The 10445-nt window shown below is 47.1% G+C and overlaps 1 long non-coding RNA gene across 1 annotated transcript; it reads left to right on the top strand.

Moving 5' to 3' along the window:
• Positions 1-357: 357 nt before the first annotated feature.
• On the top strand, positions 358-909 carry LOC132569910 (uncharacterized). Its single transcript, XR_009555295.1, has 2 exons — positions 358-482; positions 762-909. It is a non-coding gene; the product is annotated as an uncharacterized LOC132569910 (long non-coding RNA).
• Positions 910-10445: the final 9536 nt, after the last annotated feature.

The following is a 10445-nucleotide window of genomic DNA, read 5'->3' as shown; positions in this document are numbered from 1 at the left end:
AACTTTGTAGCAGGGACTTCTTTGCATATAGGTCACACACACACACCGCCCGATGTAGCCAATCCTCCTGGAGCTTACAGTTGGCCCTGTACTAACAGCCCTGGAAGCTTGTGGAGGATTGGCTACATCAGGGGTGCGTGGCCTAATATGCAAATTGTCCCTGCTACAAAAAAGCTCTGCCAAAGCCAAAAGCTAAGACTTGTTGGCTTTTGGTAATTATCTCCCATTAACTTCTAAGTATTCGTTGGTCAACTTCTCTATCCCAGTTCTAGAAAATTCAGTTGTGCGAATCCTCAGGCGCTGGAAGTTTGCCCGAACTTTTGACTGTTGTAGCCGCAGCTATTAGCTGGTACAATTTCCTGAAGAAATTCAAAAATAACTGCCCTTCTCCTAGGATCATTCATTTGCTTTCAGCGGGCTAAATCAATGGATAGCACCACTGTATTCATTTCAGCTACTCCCTCTTGATTAGCGTCTATAAGGTATTAAGGAATGCACCGAGACAAATGCATTTACTTTCGCATTCTAATTCCGGGCATGCTGGTGTTTATCTCTGCATTAATGTTTGGTGTCATGTTAATCTTAATGCAGTTTTCCACAGTTACTGATAGCTTTGAATCAGATCACTGGATGGAGAGTACATCTCTTCGGAGGGGGGGGGGGGGGAATACCAAAGCTTCTCAAGATGTTTTATGTTAATTCCATTATAATGGACTTCAATCAGGCAATTGTAATGGTAGTAATTTTCGTTGCTTTTACAGAAATTGGAGACGGGTTGGATGGAGGCCAAACTCTATTCCAAACACAAACAAGCCCTCAACAGCTACAATTCTTGGTAACAATAAATGCCGGAATGGCCTCCCATAAAAATGTAACTGCATAAAATTACACAGATAACCTATTAGAAATGACTCCGAATCCCGCTCGTTTCGTCTCAAAAAGTAGTGACATCTCTGTTGCCTGCCCCTGCTGTATGGGTTTTCAGAGCCGGGGCTACAGATAAGGGCATTTTAGCAGTGGCCATACATTTTCCCAGGTGACCACCCCTCCTCCTCCAATACACACAACGCGGAAAACTGAAAAAAGCCATTAGGAGAGCGGCAACAGATGCTGTGGGAACCCAGATAGTTTTGTCATACTTATGAAGTCACGTCTGCGCTAATGGTTTTGCTAAAAGAGCCCTTCACCAGTGAATAACTCCAGACCACCCATCTCTGCATAGTTTCTCAATGACCTTCTGGGTATGACACGATATGTAGGTGAAGTCTACAACAAACACCTCACGAAGAGACTGTGACTAGAGACAGTGCCAAATGCCGAACAGATAGCGGTTGGAGATTACAGACAGGAATCTTCAAGTTTTTCAAACCTATTGGGTGTATTTTTTTTTTAATCAAAATGGTGCAAGTACAAAAGTTTCAAAGCATTTCGAACATCAAACAACACGCTGGTTAACGGCAAGAACAAAACTTGACTCATGGTAACTCCTGAATGGAGGGTAAATTTTTTTTTTCAAAGATGCCATCTCAGAAAAGGCTAAACGACCCATTTGGCATTATGGTAAAGTCTACAAGGTGAGCCTACACAGAGTTATCCCTTTCAGAACCCAACAGAGAAAGGTTAAAGTACTTGGGGCTCTTTAGCTTGGAGAAACGTCGACTGAGAGGTGAAATGATAGAGGTTTACAAGAATATGCATAGAACAGAGAAGGTAGAGAAAGAAGCACTTTTCTCCCTTTCTCACAAAACAAGAACTCGCGGACACTCAATGAAATTGCTGAGCAGTAGGGTTAGAATGGATAAAAGGAAGTACTTCTTCACCCAAAGGGGGATTAACATGTGAAATTCACTGCCACAGGAGGTGGCGGTGGCTGCAAGCATAGACAGCTTCAAGAGGGGATTGGATAAACAATGGAGCAGAGGTCCACCAGTGGCTATTAGCTACATGGGTATTGATGGAACTCTCTGTCTGGGGCAGTGATGCTCTGTATTCTTGGTGCTTGGGAGGGACAACAGTGTCAGGACCTGCTGATGGACCTCCTGATGTTACCTGGGTTTTTTAGCCACCGTGTGACACAGAGTGTTTAACTGGATGGGCCGTTGGCCTGATCCAACACTGCTTCTCTTGTTCTTATGTTCTCAATGTGACAAAACTGATATAGCAAACATAACTACAGCAGCGAATAGGAAACTGCATAGAATCCTAGAGTTGGAAGGGACCTCTAGGGTCATCTAGTCCAACCCCCTGCACAATGCAGGAAACTCACAAACACCTCCCCCTAAATTCACAGGATCTTCATTGCTGTCAGATGGCCATCTAGCCTCTGTTGAAAAACCTCCAAGGAAGGAGAGCTCACCACCTCCCGAGGAAGCCTGTTCCACTGAGGAATTGCTCTAACGGTCAGGAAGTTCTTCCTAATGTTGAGCTGGAAACTCTTTTGAATTAATTTCAACCCATTGGTTCTGCTCCTACCTTCCAGGGCCACAGAAAACAATTCCACATCATCCTCTATATGACAGCCCTTCAAGTTCTTGAAGATGGTGATCATATCACCTCTCAGCCGCCTCCTCTCCAGGCTAAACATCCTCAGCTCCTTCAGCCTTTCTTCATAGGACTTGGTCTCCAGACCCCTCACCATCTTTGTCGGCCTCTTTTGAACCCATTCCAGCTTGCTTATATCCTTCTTAAAATGAAAATGTGGTGCCAAAAACTGAACACAATACTCCAGGTGAGGTCTTACCAGAGCAGAGTAAAGCGATACCATCACATCACGTGATCTGGACACTAGACTTCTGTTGATACAGCCCAAAATTGCATTTGCCTTTTTAGCCACCGCATCACACTGTTGACTCATGTTCAGCGTATGATCCAGATGCAGCAGATAGTGCCTTTGAGTCCAATTAAACAACTGGTTCTTGCATGTAACACATACTGGTGAGTTAACTCTTATGTCTCAAGCAGAGGGGTTTTTTTTTTGTGGGGGAAAGCCCAGCAGGAACTCATTTGCATATTAGGGCACACCCCTGACATCACCATCGTTTCACACAGGGCTTTTTTGTAGAATGATGAATGCATATTAATGTGATTAGTAAATTTCTCCTCAGTTACATTAACTTTTTTCTACACTTTCTTCCATAGATCTCTCTGTGGTGAACCCTCCAAGTGGGATCTGGAGAACTGCAGCTGTATTTCTAGACTACAGGCATCAGTCGCCCTGGAGAAAATGGATGTTTTGGAGGGTGGATGCTATGGCATTGTACCCACTAAGGTCCCTGTCTCCTCCAGGCTCTGCCCTCAAATCTCCAAGAGTTTCTCAACCTGGATCTGGCAACCCTATCCTCCATCCCCTACTGTAGGCCTGGAGGTAACCTGGCAACTCTCGAAAGTGGAGAGATGAACCGTAAATCACAATGCATTGGAAATACATGTGGCTATACCAAGGATCCAGGATTGTTGTGGACACAAGACCCCCACAGAACCTGTGGTCTTCTCAGCCCGCAGACTCCTGAGGACCATCAGGGATAGGCCTTTGGAGGCCTGAAGACACAGCAAGCATGGGTTGCAGGTGGAAGGTCGTCCACCATAGTAGAACTGTCAACCCTAGCTTTCTGACTGAGGACCAAGGAAGGCTAGCCTTGGGTAGCATGATTGTGCATGCAAATGGTTTCCTGTAACTATGGTTTCTGACACGTCATAAACCTACAGACATCTCTTGGCTTCTCAGCAGTGGCTTATCTTAACTCAAGTGTGCACAGTTGATATAGCATGTTCCGCTTGATGCACCAGTTTTTGGACTCCTTCAGCCAAATCCACACATTCTTCTGAATCCACTCGAACCATCCACTCAAAAAAGATAATGAAATTCCAGCACTCTTCATGCCACAATATCATGCAGGGCTAAATGCAAAAGGGGCCATCTGGAAAGAGGTATCTTTTTAGTGCAAAAATCTATTTGGACCAGCTGTTTCTCTGAACCGAGGATTTTTGTCAATATTAAGAGCTGTGCTCTAAGTGTTTTCAGTTGCCTGTGGTTAGATGTTCCCCATGGAATGCAAAACAATGGCTCGGTGTTGTATTGCTGCAGTCACAAAATTTCTAATGCCAAACTGCACAGAGTCTGGAATCCATTTTGTTCAAAGATGGACGCTCTAAATCGGGTTGATATGGGACAATATAAGGCTAAACTAACAGTAGGGTTGCCAAGTCCAATTCAAGAGATATCTGGGGACCTTGGAGGTGGAGCCAGGAGACATTGGGGGCGGAGCCAGGAACAAGGGTGTGGCAAGCATAATTGAACTCCAAGTGAGTTCTGGCCATCACATTTAAAGGGACAGCACACCTTTTTAAATGTCTTCCTTCCGTAGGAAATAATGAAGGATAGGGGCACCTTCTTTTGGGGCTCATAGAATTGGACCCCCTGGTCCAATCATTTTGAAACTTGGGAGGTATTTTCAGGAGAGGCACTAGATACTATACTGAAAATTTGGTGCCTCTGTCTCAAGAAAACAGCTCTCCCAGAGCCCCCGAAACCTCCAGATCAATTCCCCATTATACCCTATGAGAATCCATCTCCATATAGGGAATAATGCTCAGCAGACTCCCACCCCGGTTTCTGGCAACTCTGAAGTGAGGGATTGGCCTCTCTACTCACGAGTTGCAGCCAACTTCTTCCAAATAACACAGTCACCCCATCCCAAGAGGAAGCCTTTCCAATCAGAGACTGAGGGGGATAGTCACATGGTGGTTTTCGAGGCGGGGCTTCTCCCCGCCGGCCAGCCATCTGACTGGGGGCAGGAAGGAGCCTGGGAAAGCGGAAGAACCCCCGCTGGGACCTGGGGATTGGCAAGCCTAACTAACAGGCATTGCTTTAGTTTCATCAGGCTCAGTAAGGATCTGGGAGGGAACAGCCCTATCAGCCCTTCACCACCAGGGCTCCTTTGCATAACTCCTTTGCCACACCCCCCGATGTAGCCAATCCTCCAAGAGCTTACAGTAGGCCCTGTAGGAAGAGCCCTGTAAAGCTCTTGGAGAATTGGCTACCAGAGGGGGTGTCTGGCCTAATATGCAAAGGAGTGCCTGCTACAAAAAAAAGCCCTGATCACCACTACCTTATAATTGGAAAGAAAGGCAGGGACAGATCTACCAATGGGAGTTTAGACGGCCAAGCTGGGATTGCCAGCCAGTGGCTGGTATCTGATGGGAAACTGGGTAGGTGGCGAGAACAGGATGACACTCTCGGATTCACTAGAAACTGTATGGTTTTATCACAGTAAAGAGTATTGCATCTAAATGATGATGTCACTTTCAGCTTTGCCCTGGAAGTGACGTCATGCCATCGCTCCAATGGCAATCTTTGGAGCATATTTCTCCTGCTGACCTACCCAGGGGTGGCAAGAGTCAGGAGCCACTGCTTGCATCTTTCCTGCCGGACTGGGTAAATGAAAGCAGGAGGAGAGAAGAGGATACAAAAAGAGCTGTGAGCTGTGAAAGAGCCGTCAGATAAGAAGGACCTGATAACGCCTGCCTTTTCTTCATAGGGAAGACAGAGAAGGAGGTAGAGATCAAACTGGACCTTTGAGACAAGGAGAAGCAAAGTGTTGTGTCCTAGGTTCAAATGGAGGGAACTGTTACTTTTGGAGGGAAGCTGAACAAGCCAAGCTTGTACTCCACACCAGGGTTCCAGAGAAGGCCTAAGCGTGCCCAATCAGGGGAAGGATTGAAACATAAGTAGCCAATCAACATCTAGGCTCATACTGTACCCTGATAGGCCCTTAGGCCTCTGTAAATAGCCAATCCATGTACATAGTTAAGGTCCAATCAGAAGGGGGCAAGAATTGTATAAAGGAGCAGGAGGTGTGAATAGAGCTCAGTTTGTGTTGGTGTTCCTGAAGTAAAGCTTGCTGAAATCACTCTCCGACTCTGGTCTCTTACTGCGCCGACCCCAGTACTTTACACAAAGGTACTAGGAAAGTGAGACCTCAGAACATGCAGCCCAGTTAATGGGAAAGTTTGCTTGTGTAAGGCAGCACTGGAATGAATGAAGTCTTAAGGAAGTAACTCGAAGATTAGGCAATGTACAAGGAAGCTTATCTCCCACAACTTGAACCTTGGGGTCTGGATGCTGGGACCATGAAAGACATCTCGATCTGACATACTGCTAGAGAATGCTTCGAGGCATCAAAGGAAGGGTGGCCAAGTCGAACTTAGAAAATATCTGGGGACTTTGGGGGTGGAGCCATGAGACTTTCACATTCCCTGAAATAAATAAGTAAAAACACAGCAGTGCAGTTCCCCTGAATGCAGTTTTCATTTTGTCATCCCCCAGCAGCTGCATGTCCCCCCCACTCTCCCCCCCCCACACCAGCCACTGCCAAAATAAACAGTTTGTAATCTTACTAGGGCAATTTACTCACAGAGTTGTTGAATGGAACCATCTGCTGTATTTTCAACCAAGTTCTTCAGACTAACACAGGGGAAACAAAGGTTCTATTTTATTCTTTACTCTCTATTTTACTGTGCAAATGGCTTCTGAAAGGAATATAACACAACCCCCTGTTTGTTGTGCTGGTTTCCTTCCTTTCTAGCAGTTCATGGGGAGCAACCACATTGCTCTGCTGGCTCGCCCTGCCCCTATTCAGCCTGCCTCTTACAGACTTAAAGGCACACACACCTTCTAAAAAGCAAGCAGTTTCCAAGCTTCTAGCCTTCTGAAGTGGAAAGGCACATAGTGGTTGTTGGGGCGGGACTTCCCTCTGCCTGCCAGCTGACTGGGGGCGGGAAGGAGCCTGCAAAGCTGGGGGATCCCCTGTTGGGATCTGGGGATTGGGAAGCCTAATCAAAGATGGTCTTGAAGCTATGAAGTCATTGGGGGGTGGGGGTTCCATGGACTAAGGGTGAGTGCTTAACTTGGTGGTGCACCAGAAAAGTGGGGGTTGCATGGACGTGGTGCACCATGGTGGGTGGGACAGGCCTTATCAGTAGAGTATGCTGTAAACTTGACAGCTCAAGGTGCTAGATCTTACTTATTTACTTTTGCATGGGGGCTCAAGGAGGGCTACAAAATTAAAAGTAATGCAATTGGAGCAGCATTATGCATACCGTCCACAACGTCATAGAGTTGGGCCGCAAAATTCGAGAACGTTGTGCTAAGCACAGTACACTAAACACACTAAACCAGCTTAATCGGGGATCATTTTGTAAAGAATAGGTGGTGGAGCTCATCCAGGGATTGTTATGAAGCTGCACCTACTCCTCAATGGGCAAGGTGGGGAGGAGGAGGAGGGAGAACCCTCAGAAAAGGTTCAGGAGCCGTGCTCCTGTGAGCTCCTGATGAATCCGGGGCCTGAGTATAATACATTCAACAAATAAAACAAAACTGGATTACATATGAACGTATATGGACATATGAAGCTGCCTTATACTGAATCAGACCCTCAGTCCATCAAAGTCAGTCTTGTCTACTCAGACTAGCAGTGGCTCTCCAGGGTCTCAAGCTGAGGTTCTTCACGCCTGCTTGCCTGGACCCTTTTTAGTTGGAGATGCCAGGGATTGAACCTGGGACCTTCTGCTTACCAAGCAGATGCTCTACCACTGAGCCACTCTCCCTCCCCAAAATATAAAGCAACAGTGACAATAGAACAAATTCTGAGTATGGCACCATCTCTGGCTACTTAAATCCAGAGACTGCAGACATGAATAGACAAGACAGATCTTTCTACAAACCTGAAAAGTCCCAGTTTGCAGAAATATCCGAAATCTAACAAGCAAACAAACAGACATGGGGAAGTTTTTGGTTTTTTTTAAAGCAAACCAAATAACAGAAGCAGTGTCTGTATCATTAAGAAATGAATGCTTTCAGTGTTACCCATAGGGGTGGTCTCCTAGTATGTGAGAGGAATATCAGCTCTTAAAAGAAACTCTATTGATCTAGTGAAAAGGGGCAACAGCGAAATCTCTACCAATTGTATACGATGATTTTTCCCTTAGAGAAACTCTCTGAAATGAACCACTCCGTTGCTTAACCAAGAAAGGTTGCTTTATTGAAAGAAAGAAAATGGTATAAAAATAATAATAATACACATTCAGAAATAAATGCATACTGGAAGGAAACACACACGATGAGGGGGGGCGGGAAAGGTGGAACAGAGAATTAAAGCAGGGATTTGGGGAAAATACATGTACCCAGGGCTTTTTTTTTGGTAGGGGAAAAAAAATCAGCAGGAACTCATTTGCATATTAGGCCATGCCCCCTGGTGCCAAGCCAGCCGGAACTGCTTTTCTTTGCATTCCTGCTCGAAAAAAAGGCCCTCCATTTACCATTCAGAAGATGAAGAAGAAGACTACAGATTTATACCCCGCCCTTCTCTCTGAATCAGAGACTCAGAGCGGCTTACAATCTCCTATATCTTCTCTCCCCACAACAGACACCCTGTGAGGTGGGGGGGGGCTGAGAGGGCTCTCACAGCAGCTGCCGTTTCAAGGACAACTCTGTGAGAGCCATGGCTGACCCAAGGCCATTCCAGCAGCTGCAAGTGGAGGAGCAGGGAAACAAACCCGGTTCTCCCCGATAAGAGTCCGCACACTTAACCACTATGTCAAGCTGGCTCTCTAGGTCCAGAAGTCCATGGAGCAGAGACTGTGAAGATGGAAAGCGACCCAGATGAAGTTGAGGACTTATTGTCATTAGGGGCCCAGGACAGACACACTGCAATGGAGGAATGCTTGTCGGATATAGGCAGGATAGTAACCCTTGTAGCCTGGGGGCCTGGTGATGCATTTGCCCCTTGTGATGGGGTTACTGTACTGATGGGGTTACCTGGGGAAAGTGTAGTGGGGGGATGCTGAATGGCGTTCCCAGGATGAAACAGAGACATTTTCATATTTGCATCTGTGTAACTGGATAGGTTTCCTGGTATTAACAGCAACTGTTTGTGTCTTTTGATGCAGTGTTGCCAAGCACGTAGGAATGCTAATGGTTGCTGATGATCCTTGATTGCTGGAGAGAAAAGGCTACTTGGCTGCATGAATAGCCCATTGATTAAGGTAATTTGATCAGGGAAGGAGGAACCAGGTGTTGGGATTTTGCATCAGAGAGGAGATCTTCTTTCCTGCGGGCTCCATTGTAGAGAGAAATAGCTCTTTGTTTTGGATGGAGGGGGAACTATTAGTCGGACAGCTGCCCTAAAGCCACCTCCCAAAACAACAAGTTCAGACTTGCAGGGCTGGTGCATGGGAGTCAACAAACTAGGCAACTATCTAGAGCGCCAACTCCCGGCAGGGGCAGGGGGCGGGTGCTCCCTCCCCACTCAGACCGTCCCTGAGCCACCCGCTCATTTTTTTCTCAGCTCTGAGGGATCGGAGAAAGAGTGGCATTTCCCTTCCCCAGAGTCCTCTGAGGGCGCTGGGGAAGGGAAGAGCTGAGTGATCTGGCCCCGCTCAGCTTTCCCGCACCACGGAACGGTCCAGTGGGGGGGGGGTGTTTGCACGGCGGGCTCCTCAAGAGGTGCCCTCCATGCAAACGGGCCCTGATTTGGGCCAGTACTGGGGGCCCTCTGCCACTGGAGGGTGGGGTGGGGCAAACACCCCAGCGCCAGCCCTGCAGACTCGTTCTTGGCTGCCATGCCAATTGCCTAGGGTGCCAGCCTTCTGGGGGCACCAAATTGTGTGTGTATGGGGGGGCAGAAGTTAGCCTTGCCTAAGGTGCCAGACAGCCTTGGGCTGACTGCTGCCAGGAACCATTTTGTTGAACTCTACTCCATCTTGGATTTGAGTGTACATTTCTACGCTGTATTCTGGTCTACTTCTAGGCCAGTAATGGCAGGTATTCATACATGGATGGTTTTGGAGGTGACAGATGATGAGGGGTGTCTTCTGCCAGTTGCTCCCTTTTGGAGAGGCACATATGGGGTCTTACATAAGTGGCCATTGCGGGGGTTATGAGGCAGCCTCCAACAACATTGCCAGACTTCAAGCCTTGGCTTCTGATAGAAAAAGGCAGGAAGAGGGGAGGGCCCTTTTGAGGACTGTTTTGGCTTCCCGGACCACCCAAGTCACTCTCCTTCATCCTAAACCGTCTGATCTTTCACCCTAATCTACCTCACAAGGTTTTTGTGAGGATAAAATGGAGAGAGGATATGGGGGAGACAAAAAGGAAAAACATACAGGGGAAGGGGATACAGATGGAAGCACAGTGCCCCCTGTGAATCCTTGTGGATCCCCCATATGTACTGTATCAGTGAACAATGTAATGTATCATAGAATCACAGAAGCATAGAGTTGCAAGAGGCTATACAGGCCAACTAGTCCAACCCCCTGCTCAATGCAGGATCAGCCTACAGCATCCCTGACTAGTGTTTGTCCAGCCTCTGCCTCAAGTCCGCCAGTGGGAGGAAGCTCACCACCTCCCTTGGGAGCTGATTCCACTGTTGAACAACTCCTACTGCAAA

The sequence above is a fragment of the Heteronotia binoei genome, chromosome 4, assembly GCF_032191835.1.
Source record: "Heteronotia binoei isolate CCM8104 ecotype False Entrance Well chromosome 4, APGP_CSIRO_Hbin_v1, whole genome shotgun sequence".
Classification (NCBI taxonomy): domain Eukaryota; kingdom Metazoa; phylum Chordata; class Lepidosauria; order Squamata; family Gekkonidae; genus Heteronotia; species Heteronotia binoei.
This window is presented reverse-complemented; position numbering and strand designations above follow the sequence as displayed.